Source organism: Cervus canadensis, chromosome 20 (assembly GCF_019320065.1).
Source record: "Cervus canadensis isolate Bull #8, Minnesota chromosome 20, ASM1932006v1, whole genome shotgun sequence".
Classification (NCBI taxonomy): Eukaryota; Metazoa; Chordata; class Mammalia; order Artiodactyla; family Cervidae; genus Cervus; species Cervus canadensis.
In genome coordinates, this window is record NC_057405.1 from 45,970,669 (window position 1) to 45,985,660 (window position 14,992).

Consider the following 14,992-nt stretch of genomic DNA (forward strand, 5'->3'; position numbering starts at 1 on the left):
TTCCTTCTCCATATTTATACTGAAGAGACTTTAATAATATTGTAGTAGGTTAATAAGTAAAAATTTCAAATAATAGAACTATGTATAGCCATATTGGCACCTGAGGCAGAGGAAAGATCAGTAATTATTTTAAATTTGAATGTTTTAATCAACGACCTTATATCAGTTTTCATCTTTAAAATATTGAGCTCAAATACTTTCATCTTTATTACTGGCTTTTGCATACCACCTTCAATTTTGCACCCAAGTCAAGTGCCTCATTCATTCCTCATCATCCTTGGTGGTTCAAAAGACACTCAGGTTTTTCTGGTTTCTATTCCCAAGGACATTAGGTAGAAAGACAGGGAGGTGCAATCACAGTGAGCCTTCAGGTAAGGGAGGATACAGTGCATAAATCAAAGTGTTCAGTGGACAAAGAAAATGAAGACATAGTATTACCACCCCCAAGTAGATAGTCAAGATGAGCCATTAGAGATGTGGGAATCACTGGGAGGAGAGCTGCTGACAAGTGCCCAAGACATTAAAACATAGATTATTGGATTTGACCAGATCAGTCCAAACATATCTCAATGTGCTATAGTCACTGTATTTAAATAAATTATACTTCAAATTTGGTAGTATTTTTAGTGGTTTGATTCTTGAGGAAGTGAGACTCTTTTGAAAATATGGATTTAGAACATTTTCCAACTATAATTTTGACATAAAGTCTTATTTAAGAAACTTCTTAATGTTTATTTGGATGTAACTTCTAACTTAGTCTTTCAATTTATTCATTAAAGTATCAGAATGTTCCATCTTTGTGTAAAAGCCCTTAAGACATGAACAAGTGTTACTGACGGAGTTGGTATTAAAAGGTAAATATTGACACGGAGGCCATCAATATTAGGCACTTAATGTCTTCCCTGCAATTATGAACTAGTTTTATGGGATTCAGCTTGAGATACAGAGTGTCTCTTGGTGCACGTGTAATTTTTACTCAGGGAGACTGGGATTTCTCTCTTTCTGACATTGATGCTCCATTATTAACAACCACCACACTATGTCAAAGAATGTTCAAACTACCACACAATCACACTCATTTCACATGCTAGCCAGATAATGCTTCAAGCTGGGCTTCAACAGTAGGTGAATCGAGAACCTCCACACTGACAAGCTGGATTTAGAAAAGGCAGAGGAACCAGATATCAAATCACGATTAGCGCTGGATCATACAAAAAGCAAGAGAATCGAGAAAAACATCTACTTCTGCTTCACTGACTATGCTAAAGCCTTTGATTGTGTGGATCACAAAAAACTGTGGGAAATTATTTAAGAGATGGGAATACCAGACCACCTGACCTGCTTCCTGAGAAATGGGTATGCAAGTCAAGAAGCAAAAGTCAGAACCAGAGATGGAAAAATGGACTGGTTCCAAGTTGGGAAAGGAGTACGTCAATGCTGTATATTGTCACCCTGCTCATTTAACTTATATGCAGAGTACATCAGGCAAAATGCTGGGCTGGTAAAAGCACAAACTGAAACAAGATTGCCAGGAGAAATATCAATAACTTCAGATATTCAGGTGACACCACCTTAATGGCAGAAAGGGAAGAGGAACTAAAGAGCCTCTTGTCAAAAGTGAAAGGAGTGCTCGCTTCGGCAGCACATATACTAAAATTGGAACGATACAGAGAAGATTAGCATGGCCCGTGAGCAAGGATGACACGCAAATTCGTGAAGCGTTCCATATTTTTGAAAAAAAAAAAAGAAAGTGAAAGGAGAGTGAAAAATCTCAATCCTGGCTTAAAACTCAACATTCAGAAAACTATGATTGTGGCATCTGGTCCCATCACCTCATGGTAAATAAATGGGGAGACACTGGAAACAGAAGCAGACTTTACTGTCTTGGGCTCCAAAATAACTGCAGATGGTGACTGCAGCCATGAAATTAAAATATGCTTCTTCCTTGGAAGAAAAGTTGCAACAAACCTAGACAGTGTATTAGAAAGCAGAGACATTACTTTGGCAACAAAAGTCCATCTAGTCAAAGCTATGGTTTTTCCAGTAGTCATATATGGATGTGATAGTTGGGCCATAAAGAAGGTTGAGTGCAGAAGAATTGCTGCCTTTGAACTGTGATGTTGGAGAAGACTCTTGAGAGTCCCTTGGACTGCAAGGAGATGCAACCAGTCCATCCTAAAGGAAATCAACCCTGAATATTCATTGTAAGCACTGGTGCTGAAGTTGAAGGTCTAATACTTTGGCCACCTGATGCAAAAAGCCCACTCATTGGCCAAAACCCCTGATGCTGGGAAAGATAAAAGGCCAGAGGAGAAGGGGACAATAGAGGATGAGATGGTGGGATGGCATCACCACTCAGTGGACATGATTTTGAGCAAACTCTGGAAGATGCTGAAGGACAGGGAAGGCTGGTGTGCTGCAGACCATGGGGTTACAAAGAGTGAGACACAACTGAGTGACTGAACAACAACTATGATCCAGCCCCTGGGTGCTTGAGCAAATGGGGAAATAAAATGAAGATTTAATATTTAGTACCTAATACTGTAGATCACTACTAAAATTTAACACATTGTTTGGTATATAAATAATTGAGATGATTATGGTGAAAAAAGTGTGAGAATTGCAGTAATAGGCTCTTCTACTAACTGGGAGCTAGACAAAAATCATATGACATCTGATCTTCAATTTTCTCTTCTGTACAGTGAGATTTATAATGAATAAGTGAGTGAAATTTGCTCAGTCTTGACGGACTCTTTTTGACCCCAGGGACTGTAGCCTGCCAGGTTCCATGGAATTCTCTAGGCAAGAATACTGGAGTCGGTAGCCATTTCATTCTCCATGGGATCTTCTCAATCCAGAGACTGAACCCAGGTCTCCTGCACTGCAGGCAGATTCTTTACCATCTGAGTACCAGGGAGACCCAAGAGTACTGGAATAGATAGCCTATCCCTTCCCCATGGGATCTCCCAAATCTAGGAATTGAATTGAGGTCTCCAGCATTGCAGGCAGAATCTTTACCAGCTGAGCTACCACTCTCCCTTAATTTATGTATTAAAAAAATTAGTTTAAAAGGGAAAATAAATAAACATTAAAAATGGCCCAAAAGAGTCCATTTACCAATGAATTTCTACACAGGGTTTTGTCTACAAATCTCCACTTTGCCCGCTTCATCTTATTCTAACCGTACTACACAAACGAAATACCAAAATGAAGTCCATGGCTATGAATGGAATACTTGTGTCCCTCCAAAATTCATATGTTGTAATTATAAACCCCAAGGTGATGATGTTGGGAGGTGAGTTCTTTAGGAAGTATGAATGGGGGTTAGTGCCCTTGTACAAGAGGCCCTTGTAAGCTGCCTGCTCCTTCTGCCATGTGAAGTTACAGTGAGAGGACAGCTTAGGAAGCAGATTCTCACCAAACATGAAGTAGGTGTCACAACCACGCCTTCCCAGCCTCCAGAACTGTAAGAAATAAATTCAAATACTTAGAGTGTTCTGTTTTGTCGTGTCAGCCCAAATGGACTAAAACAAATACTCCTCCATGTTCCTTTGCCGGTGTTTCATCAAAAAATCAAATTCAGAAAAAAACAAAACATTCATTTGCAGCTTGGATACAGATGCAGTGACAGATGCAGAAGTGTTGCTATGACTTGCATCTGTAGCCACAAAACTGCCTCAAGTGAAAACAGCTCTGAAGGGCATCCCAGCTCCTGAGCCCGTGTTTATGGTCCCCTGTGGATTCAGTTGCACCACGCTGCAGTTTAACTTCTCCCTGAGCCCTTTCTTGCTTCCTTCACTTCCTCGGAGGTATTGTCCCTGAGAGCATTTTCCAGGCTGCATGCACATCTCAGTCTGTTTCCTGGGAAATCCAACCTGAAATGTCTCACAACATAATTTAAAGCATCAGGGTGAACCAATCATAGAACAACAATAAAGCAGAACATATGAAGGCATTTTGGTGGGACGAATCTTGAGACATTGCCCTTGGTTCCCCACAGACTCTAAGTGGTGCTCGGAAGTGGTTCTGGGTGGGGATGTTAAAGTGCGGGTGGGGTGTTGTGACTGTCACAGTTAGCAGGGTGGCTAGGAGTCAGAGACACTCGCTCTTTTCTGATAGAAGAACAGCGTCACAACATGACAAATTGTTTCTGAATCCTGCACAAATTCCTCACACTCCACTGGACCATCATGGCTGTGAAAATCCTGTGTAACTACCTATTTTACAAGGTAAATTAAAACAGCATGAGGGGACTTCCCTGGTGGTCCAGTGGTTAAGAGTCCGCCTTGCAACGCATGGGACATCAGTTCAATCCGTGGCCCAGGATCCCACATGCCTCAGAGCAAAGAAGCAAAGAACCATGACTACTGAGCCAGTGCTCTGGAGCCTGCAAGCTGCAACTTCTGCACCCACGTGCAGCAGCTCCTGAAGCCTGGGCACCCACAGCCCGTGCTCCACAACAGGAGAAGCCACCCCAGTGAGAAGCCTGTGTACCACAACTGGAGAAGCAACCAGGACTCAGCACAGCCGAAAACAAGTGCATCTTCAAAAAAACAATTGAAACTGCGTGTGAATCAATAAGGGAACTATGGAAAGAAAGGTGACCTTTAATCTCAAAGTTTCACTTATTCATTTATTAATTTACTTATTTATTTATGAGCAGGAGGGGGAATTTGAGGATAAGATGACTTGGCAATACAAACAAAATAATTTATTTTTGCACACATATCACAGAGTGTAATCCACTTACTTGATTGTGGGAGAATTAAATACAATTAAAGCCTTGTCTTGAATTTGATTCGGTCCTAGAAGCCGGCTTCCAGGGAGCCAGCTTTGCCAGTGAATAAGCAGAGTATCTGTTAAAGATCCCTGTGAATATGAAATCATGAAGGTCCTATAGATACACTTCAAGAATTTTGGGTCAGCTATTTCAAAAGACAGCAGAGCTTGTTCTGGAGCAAGTGAGATGAGTTTCTTTTCTATTGATTTTTTATCATTTTTTAGTGAAAAAAGAGGCAAAAAATAAGCATGTGTCAAGCTTATCTGACATGTCAACTTTATTACTAATTTATGTAAAATTTCATGGGAACTGCCATATGATACAAATGCATCTATACTGTTTCATAAGAAACTTTTTGTTCATAATAGAGTTCCTTTTGCAAAACACAGAATGTAATCCTGAGACTGCTTGTTCTAGTAAATATATAAATGATGATAAATTTAAATACCTCTTTTGATAAAGAAAAGTACACCACTGTCACCTGTTAGGTAATAAGTTAGGCATGAGCCACAGGGGTTGGCCTAGCCGAAAGAGACTCAAGCTGCTCTCTAGACCCCACCCCACACACACTCCAATGTGGCAGAAGAGAGCTCACACATATGCTACAAAATAACCAGAAAGACTGTTCCAACTTCGCCTGTGCAGCCCAGGCACCACACAGTGGAGAAGACTAACCACAGTGGCTTCTCCAACTCAGGCACATGCATCCTTGATGCACAGGTGTGTCTCCAGGTGAACTTAGGCAGCCAGGAGCCCATTGAGGGTTCACAAATACTCTATACACACATACATCTGATTATAACAGACTGAATTATGGGAAAGGCATGTGCATTCAAGCCTGTTGTTACGTAACTTGCAACTGTCCATCAAATCTGTCTGTCCACGACCACCTAGATGTACATGTAAGAGCCTTGTCTTGCACACACCCATACCTGATCATTCCAGTCCCATTGCATCTCTGGGCTTGGCCCATCTCTCCCCTGAGATCTTCCTGTTCTTTTTTCTGTAAACCTGGGGCCAAAGCCTCTCATGGCTTGGCTCACCTCTCCCTTGAGTTGTTCTTTCTGTTCTTTCTTCAATAAACCCGAGGACAGTGCTTCTCTTGGTTTGGCCCAACTCTCCCTTCAGGTGTTCTTTCTGTTCTTTCTCAGGAAATCTGGGGCCAGTGCCTCTCTTGGCTTGATACACCTCTTCCTTTTCATGTTCTTTCTGTTCTTTCCTTAATATACTAGTTTTTGCCATGGGTAAGACTTCAGATTTTTTCTTTGTGTCATTCCCAAGAACGGAGATGCACAAGGGAGGAGCCTCTTTCAGTTTAGTTCAGATCAGTCACTTAGTCGTGTTCTACTCTTTGCCAGCCCATGGACTGCACCTTGCCAGGCCTCCCTGTCCATCGCCAATTCATGGAGTTTACTCAAACTCATTCCATTGAGTCGGTGATGCCAGCCAACCATCTCGTCCTCTGTCATCCCCTTTCCTCCCGCCTTCAATCTTTCCCAGCATCAAGGTCTTCTCAAATAAGTAGTTCTTCGCATCAGGTGGCCACAGTATTGGAGTTTCATCTTTAGCATCAGTCCTTCCAATGAATATTCAACACTGATTTCCTTTGGGATGGATCGATTGGCTCTCCTTGCAGTCGAAGGGACTCTCAAGAGTCTTCTCCAACACCACAGCTCAAAAGTATCAATTCTCCAGCTCTGAATTTTCTTTATAGTCCAAGTCTCACATCCATACATGACTACTGGAAGAACCATAGCTTTGACTAGATGGACATTTGTTGGTCTTTTTTGACCCTTCCCAATTCCTCTAACACCTATCAACCAGATCAAGACCATTGTCTTGAAAAATGTTAGGCTCCCCATCTAGTGGTTAAAGAGTCTGTTGTGTTTTCAGTTGCCAATTTCCCCAGTGGCTCACAGGTAAAGAATCCCTCTGCAATGCAGGAGACTAAGGTTTGATCTCTAGGTTGAAAGATCTCCTGAAGGAGAGCATGCCACTACAGTGCTCATGGCCTGACAGAGGGGCCTGGAGGGCTCTGGTCCAAGGGATCCAAAGAGTCAGGCACAACTGAAGTGACTGAGAACAACACTGCTGGACCGCTGAGGCCGACTCCAGGAAGAGAGAGGACAAAAATCAAAACCTAACAAACAAAATCCGAAAACTTATTCCCGGTCCTATTCTGGCTACTTCTTCAACTTTTATCTCTCCTCCGCAAAATGCCTGTCTTTATTTACCATTTGCTGCCCTCAACGAGCTGCCCAAGTCGTAGCATTCAAAGGTTTTATTGATCCTGCTTCACACTCAGTATGTACCGTCTCATGTTGCTTACACTGTTTCTTAAAGCTCAGTTCAGTTCAGTCGCTCAGTCGTGTCTGACTCTTTGCGACCCCATGGACTGCAGCACACCAGGCCTCCCTGTCCATCACCAACTCCCGGAGTTTACTCAAACTCATGTCCATTGAGTCAGTGATGCCATCCAACCATCTTCTCCTCCTGCCTTCAATCTTTCCCAGCATCAGGGTATTTTCAAATGAGTCAGTTCTTTGCATCAGGTGGCCAAACTATTGGAGTTTCAGCCTCAACAACAGTCCTTCCAATGAATGTTCAGAACCGATTTCCTTCAGGATGGACTGGTTGGATCTCCTTGCAGTCCAAGGGACTCTCAAGAGTCTTCTCCAACACCATAGATCAAAACCATAAATTCTTCGGCACTCAGCTTTCTTTATAGTCCAACTCTCACATCCATACATGACTACTGGAAATACCATAGCCTTGACTAGAAAGATCTTTTTTGGCAAATTACTGTCTCTGCTTGTAATATGCTGTCTAGGTTGGTCATAACTTTTCTTCTAAGGAGCAAGTGTCTTTTAATTTCATGGCTGCAGTCACCATCTGCAGTGTTTTTGGAGCCCAAATAAACAAAGTGTGCCACTGTTTCTACTATTTCCCCATTTATTTGCCATGAAGTGATGGGGCCGGATACCATGATCTTAGTTTTCTGAATGTTGAGCTGTAAGCCAACTTTTTCACTCTCCTCTTTCACTTTCATCAAGAGGCTCTTTAGGTCTTCTTCACTTTCTGCCATAAGGGTGGTGTCATCTGCATATCTGAGGTTACTGACATTTCTCCCGACAATCTTGATTTCAGCTTGTGTTTCATCCAGCCCAGCATTTCTCATGATACACTCTGCATATAAGTTAAATAAGCAAGGTGACAATATACAGCCTTGACATACTCCTTTCCCTAATTGTAACCAGTCTGTTGTTTCATGTCTAGTTCTAACTGTTGCTTCCTGACCTGCATACAGGTTTCTCAAGAGGCAGGTCAGGTGGTCTGGTATTCCCATCTCTTTCAGAATTTTCCACAGGTTACTGTGGTCCACACAGTCAAAGTCAAAGTTATTGACTTTGGCATAGTCAATAAAACAAAAGTAGATGTTTTTCTGGAACTCTCTTGCCGGTTCGATGATCCAATGGATGTTGGAAATTTGATCTCTGGTTCCTCTACCTTTTCTAAAACCAGCTTGGACATCTGGAAGTTCACAGTTTACATATAGCTGAAGCCTGCCTTGGAGAATTTTGAGCATTACTTTACTAGCGTGTGAGATGAGTGCCATTGTGTGGTACTTTGAGCATTCTTTGGGATTGCCTTTCTTTGGGATTGGAATAAAAACTGACCTTTTCCAGTCCTGCGGCCACTGCTGAGTTTTCCAAATTTGCTGGCATATTGAGTGCAGCACTTTCACAGCATCATCTTTAAGGATTTGAAATAGCTCAGCTGAAATTCCATCACCCACTAGTTTTGTATGTAGTGATTCTTCCTAAGGCCCACTTGACTTCACATTCCAGGATGTCTGTCTAGGTGAGTGATCACACCATTGTGGTTATCTGGGTCATTAAGTTCTTTTTTGTACAGTTCTTCTGTGTATTCTTGCCACCTCTTCTTAATATCTTCTGCTTCTGTGAGGTTCATACCATTTCTGTCCTTTATTGAGCCCATCTTTGCATGAAATGTTCCCTTGGTATCTCTAATTTTCTTGAAGAGATCTCTAGACTTTCCTATTCTATTGCTTTCCTCTGTTTCTTTGCACTAATCACTGAGAAAGGCTTTCTTATCTCTCCTTGCTATTTAGAATTCAGCATCAAATGAGTATATCCGTCCCTTTCTCCTTTGCCTTTCACTTCTCTTCTATTCACAGCTATTTTTCAGGCCTCCTCAAACAACCATTTTGCCTTTTTGCATTTCTTTTCCTTGGTTTTGATCACTGCCTTTTGTAGAATATTTTGAACTTCCATCCATAATTTTCAGGCACTTTGTCTATCAGATCTAATCCCTTGAATCTGTTTGTCACTTCCACTCTATAGTCGTAAAGGATTTGATTTAGGTCATACTTGAATGGTCTAGTGTTTTTCCTTACTTTCTTCAATTTAATCCTGAATTTGGCAATAAGGAGTTCATTTTCTGAGCCACAGTCAGCTTCCAGTCTTGTTTTTGCTGACTGTATAGAACTTCTCCATCCTTGACTGCAAAGAATATGTCAATCTGATTTTGGTATTCACCATCTGGTGATGTCCATGTGTAGAGTTTTCTTTTGTTTTTGGAAGAGAGCATTTGCAAATTAAATGCCCATTCCCAAACGATTGGATTAAGACAAATACAATAGAATAATATTCAGTCATGAAAATAATGAAATATTGCCATTTGCAGCAATGTGGATGGAACTAGAGAATATTTCGCTTAGGGAAATAAAGTCAGATGTGTGTGTGTACGTGCTAAGCTTCTTCAGTCGTGTCCAACTCTTGTGACCATATGGACTGTATCCTGCCAGGCTCCTCTGTCCATGGGATTCTCCAGGCAAGAATAACTGGAGTGTGTTGTCATGCCCTCCTTCTGGGCATCTTCCGGACCCAGGGATCAAATCGGTGTCTCCTGCAACTCCCGCATTGCAGGTGGATTCTTTACTGCTGAGCCACCAGGGAAGGCCCTTATAATACTATATCGCAGAGGGAAAAATAGGTCTGGGATTGAGCTTTCAGGTACTGTTTCGTATCATCTTTCTTATGGGTTCTACAATTTATCAAGAAAATTTGTCTTCTAAATGGAATGGACCTAATGATAGATATCCTCAAGTCTATTCAAATTCCCTGTATATTCATTTGGATTATTGACATTAACTGATGGCACTCTTCTATTGCTAGTGCTTCTTGATACACAGATATTTATTGCCATAAACTAAGGAAAATCATGAATACTTTGCCTGTGTTGATTTTACACTGGGCACATTATCTGATTTGGAACAAAACTCGAGCTATTCGTAACACAATTTCCCTCATCCCTATCTTGTAGTCACTATACCAGGGAAAGTCACATTGGATTCCTTACTTATAACTGCTCTTAGTAGCTTAGGAGTTCATGGGTTCATTTTTATTATTATTATCTTTCCTTATATAAAAATTTGATTCAAATGAAAACCTCAGTTTCTTTTATTGGAGAAATATTGACAGCTAAGAAAATAGGGTTTGATATGACAGAAATCTGACATTGTAATTATTCAGACTGCCTTTTTCCACTGGGATTTCTAAATTTTAAAACATAATCTATTTCTAGAGACAAAATATATTAACAATTAGAAAAGAATAATTATGAAATTCTCCCAAAATAAATAACTTGAAGAAAGTAAATTGAAATTTATAAAAGTGAAAATTTTAACTTTAGCCAGTCTTGTAAGATGAAAATCTTAACCAACTTTAGGTGTTTAAGCACAAGCTCTGACCAAGTTTTGACTGATCACTAAGCTGTGCTGGCTCAGATGTAAATAAACAAGAATTAGAAAAAGAAATCTGAGTGGAGATATCAAACTCAGCACACTGCTGAGGACAGTGGCTGTAGAACCTATTCTGTATGCGTGCTAAGTCACCTCAGTCATGTCCACCTCTTTTGCGAACCCATGGACCTTAGCCCGCCAGGTTCCTCTGTCCATGGGATTCTCTAGGCAAAAGTACTGGAGTGGGTTGCGATGCTCTCTTCTGAGGGATCTTCCTGACCCGGAGATTGAATCTGCATCTCTCTTATGACTTCTGCATTGGCGGGTGGGTTCTTTACCGCTAATGCCACCTGGGAAGCCCAGTTAATCATTAAAACAAATGATTACAAACAAAACAAAGCAAAAAGGCAGAAAACAAGCCTCCTTCAGGAGGAGATCAGAATTTAGAGAAACTATATTACCTGAAATGTTCAGTTTCTAATAAAATGGTCAATTAAATATGCCAAGAAGCAGGGAAGTGTGACACACATGCAGGAAAAAAAAAAAGCAGTTCATTTTCAAAAGTCTCTGAATGCACCCAGATGTTGGACATAGCAAACAAGCAACAGCTGAATATATATTCTTTATGATGAGTCACTAGGAGAGTTCAACAGCAAGTGGCATTTTACAAAAGAAAGAATCGGGTGACATGAAGATAAATTCATAGAAACCATCAATCTGTAGAATAGAAAAACAATATAATGAAAAAAAATAAAAATATTCTCAGAGACCCATGGGAAACATTGATTATATCAATGTATGTACAAGAAGGAGATGAGAGAAAAGGGTGGAAAAAGATACTTGAAGAACCTGTGGCCAAAACATTCCCAAACTTGATGAAAAACAATTTATGCATCTAATGTGGCTCAAAGGGCTTCCCTGGTAGCTCAGTCAGTAAAGAATCTGCCTGCAATGCAGGAGACCTGGGTTCGATCCCGCAGTTGGGGAGAGACCCTGGAGGAAGGCATAGGTACCCACTCCAGCTTTCTTGCCTGGAGAATCCCGAGGGACAGAGGAGCCTGTCGGGAAGCAGTCCATGGGGTCGCAGAGATTCGGACATGACTGAGTGGCTAAGCACACAAGCAGTTCAACCAACAACAAATAAGAAAAACATGAATAGATTTACACCAAGGTATATCATTGCAAACTATTGAAACACTTTATTGTTATTTATTATTGTTCAATTTATTGTTATCCATTTATTGTTATTAGTTGGAGGCTAATTACTTTACAATATTGTAGTGGGTTTTGCCATACACTGACATGAATCAGCCATGGATTTACATGTATTCCCCATCCCGATCCCCCCTCCCACCTCCCTCTCCACCTGATCCCTCTGGGTCTTCCCAGTGCACCAGCCCCGAGCACTCATCTCATGCATCCAACCTGGTCTGGTGATCTGTGAAACACAAATTTTAGGATTATTCTTTTTGTATCTGTGAAGAATGCCTTTGGTGTTTTGATGGGAAGTGTACCAGATCTGTAGATGACTTTGGATACTGTGGACACTTTAATGATGCTGTTTCTTCCCACCCAGAAGCATGAGACATCTTTCCATTTGTTTGTGTCTTTTTTGATTTCAGCAAATTCATGTAGCTTCCATTGTACGTATCTTTCATTTCCTTCATTAAATTTATTCCCAAGTATTCTATTGTTTTTGTTGTTATTGTAAATGGGGTAGTTTTCTTCTGTTCTTAGGTGTTTCATCACTAATGTGAAGGAATACAACTGACTCTTTATATTGATTTTGTATCCTGCAAATTAACAGAGATTATTGGTTAACTCCAACAGGGTTTTGGTTGACATTTATGATTTACTATTTATAAAACTGTAACATCTGAAAAAAAAATTGTAACATCTGTCAACTGCAACAAGTTTACTCATTCCTTTCTGATTTGGATTACTTGTATTGCTTTGCCTTGCCTAATTGTTCTGGTAGGATTTAAAATATTATGTTGAATGGGAGCCGGGAGAGTGGGCATCCTTGTCTTGTTCCTGCTTCTAGAGGAAAGGTTTTAAACTTTTGTGACTGAAGAGGATGTTAGCTGTGTGTTTGTTATATGTGGTTTTTATTAAGTTGAAATATTTTCCTTCTATACCCAATCTATTAATGCTTTTTTTTTTTTTACAAAACTATATATTTAAAAAAGCTCTTTTCCTGTATCTATTGAGATGATGATATTATTTTTGTCACCCTTCATATAATTGATTTGATATATTATAATTATTGGTTTCCTTTTGTTGAATTATCTTTGATGCCAGGGATAAAACTCACCTGGCCACAGTGTATAATTTTTTTAATATGTTCTTAAATTCAGCTTGCTAATGTTTTGTAGCGAACTTTTGTATCTATATTCATCAGGGATCCTGATAAATGGTTTTCATTCCTTGTGATATTTTTATGTGCTTTTGGCCAGGGTATTTTTGGCCTCTTAGTAGAAGTTTGCAAATATTTCCTTGTCCTCAATACTTTGGAAGATTTTGAGGAGAATTTGTGTTAATTTTTAGATAGTTTGTAGACTTCAGTGGTAAAAACCTCATATCTTGGCATTTTCTTTATGGGGAAGCTTTTGATTACATATTTAATCTCAGTATTTTTCTGCTCAGATTTTTTCTTTTTCATTCAGTCTTGGTAGATTGTATTTCTAGAAAAATATACATTTCTGCTGGGTTATATAATTCATTGGCATATCATTGTTCATAATAATGTCTTATGATTCTATATGTTTCTGTAGTATCCCCTGGAATGTCTCATTTTTCATTTCTAATTGTATTTATTTCAGTCTTCTTTCTTTTATCTCAGTCTAGTTAACAGTTGGTCAATTTTATTTATCTTAAAGAGCCAGTTCTTTAATTGACTTTCTTTTTGTTTTTCTTGTTGATGATTCATTTTGTTCCGCTTTGATCTTTATTGCTTTTTCCTTTACACTAGAGTGATTATTGATATGGAAGGAATTACTACTCCCATCTTATTTTTTGACTTCTAGATATTTTTAACTCCATTTTTTCTCTTTCTTTCTTTGTGAATTGGTGATTTTTCCATAGTAATGTGCTAGGTTCGCCTTTCTTTTATGTTTCATATCTTTAGTCTAGAAGCTTACAGAAAACATTGAATAGTTTAAAATAGTCTTTTTTTTCTGCTGATGAAAGCTTATCTTTATTTGCTTTTAATGGTTTTACCCTTTTACTCCTCAACTTTTGTATTTTGATGCCACAGATTGCCTCTTATTATGCAGGTAATTTACATTCTACAAAATTCATAAAATTCTATTATCACTTCTTTATCCTTCATAGAGCTTTGTGGGACTTTTCTATACCCTAGAAAAGCAATTCTCCACCCTACCATACCCCACCTCTTTTATTTTTCTTTCTTTTCTTTCCCACAATGCTCTTTGCTAAAACTGAACTATAATCAACATTGTACAAAATTGATGAATGGTATGCATATAGTTGGTAAATTTTGTAAAATATATATATTGTATATCCATAAAACAGCTTACTATTCAGAGGCAGAAATTATGCTGTTTACTTTCTTAGTATGTGCCTGGGTCTTGAGCATAAGAATGGGGATTAATCATCTTGATGAATCACCCTGTTTTGCTTTCCAGGTGGCGCTAGTGGTAAAGAACCCACCTGCCAGTGCAGGAGATATAAGAGACGCAGATTGAGGTACCATTACACGCCAGTCAGGATGGCTGCTATCCAAAAGTCTACAAGCAATAAATGCTGGAGTGGGTGTGAAGGAAAGGGAACCCTCTTACACTGTTGGTGGGAATGCAAACTAGTATAGCCACTATGGAGAACAGTGTGGAGATTTCTTTAAAAACTGGAAATAGAACTGCCATATGACCCAGCAATCCCACTCCTGGGCATACACACCAAAGAAACCAGATCTGAAAGAGACACGTGAACCCCAATGTTCATCGCAGCACTGTTTATAATAGCCAGGACATGGAAGCAACCTAGATGCCCATCAGCAGATGAATGGATAAGGAAGCTATGGTACATATACACCATGGAATATTACTCAGCCATTAAAAAGAATTCATTTGAATCAGTTCTAATGAGATGAATGAAACTGGAGCCCATTATACAGAGTGAAGTAAGCCAGAAAGATAAAGAACATTACAGCATACTAACACATATATATGGAATTTAGAAAGATGGTAACGATAACCCTATATGCAAAACAGAAAAGAGACACAGAAATACAGAACAGACTTTTGAACTCTGTGGGAGAAGGTGAGGGTGGGATGTTTCAAAAGAACAGCATGTATACTATCTATGGTGAAACAGATCACCAGCCCAGGTGGGATGCATGAGACAAGTGCTCGGGCCTGGTGCACTGGGAAGACCCAGAGGAATCGTGTGGAGAGGGAGGTGGGAGGGGGGATCGGGATGGGGAATAC

The 14,992-nt window shown here is 39.8% G+C and overlaps 1 protein-coding gene and 1 non-coding gene across 2 annotated transcripts in view; one reads left to right on the forward strand and one right to left on the reverse strand.

Moving 5' to 3' along the window:
- Nucleotides 1-1,626: 1,626 nt before the first annotated feature.
- Nucleotides 1,627-1,733, forward strand: LOC122422972. The gene has a single exon (XR_006264056.1). It is a non-coding gene; the product is annotated as a U6 spliceosomal RNA (small nuclear RNA).
- A 5,528-nt stretch (nucleotides 1,734-7,261) lies between these two features.
- The window catches only part of LOC122422911 (amine sulfotransferase-like), a 33,009-nt gene continuing 25,278 nt past the window's right edge, over nucleotides 7,262-14,992 (reverse strand). Inside the window, exon 10 of the transcript XR_006264010.1 lies at nucleotides 7,262-7,273. The gene's annotated coding sequence lies outside the window, so the exon portion shown is untranslated. The remainder of the gene's footprint in view (nucleotides 7,274-14,992) is intronic.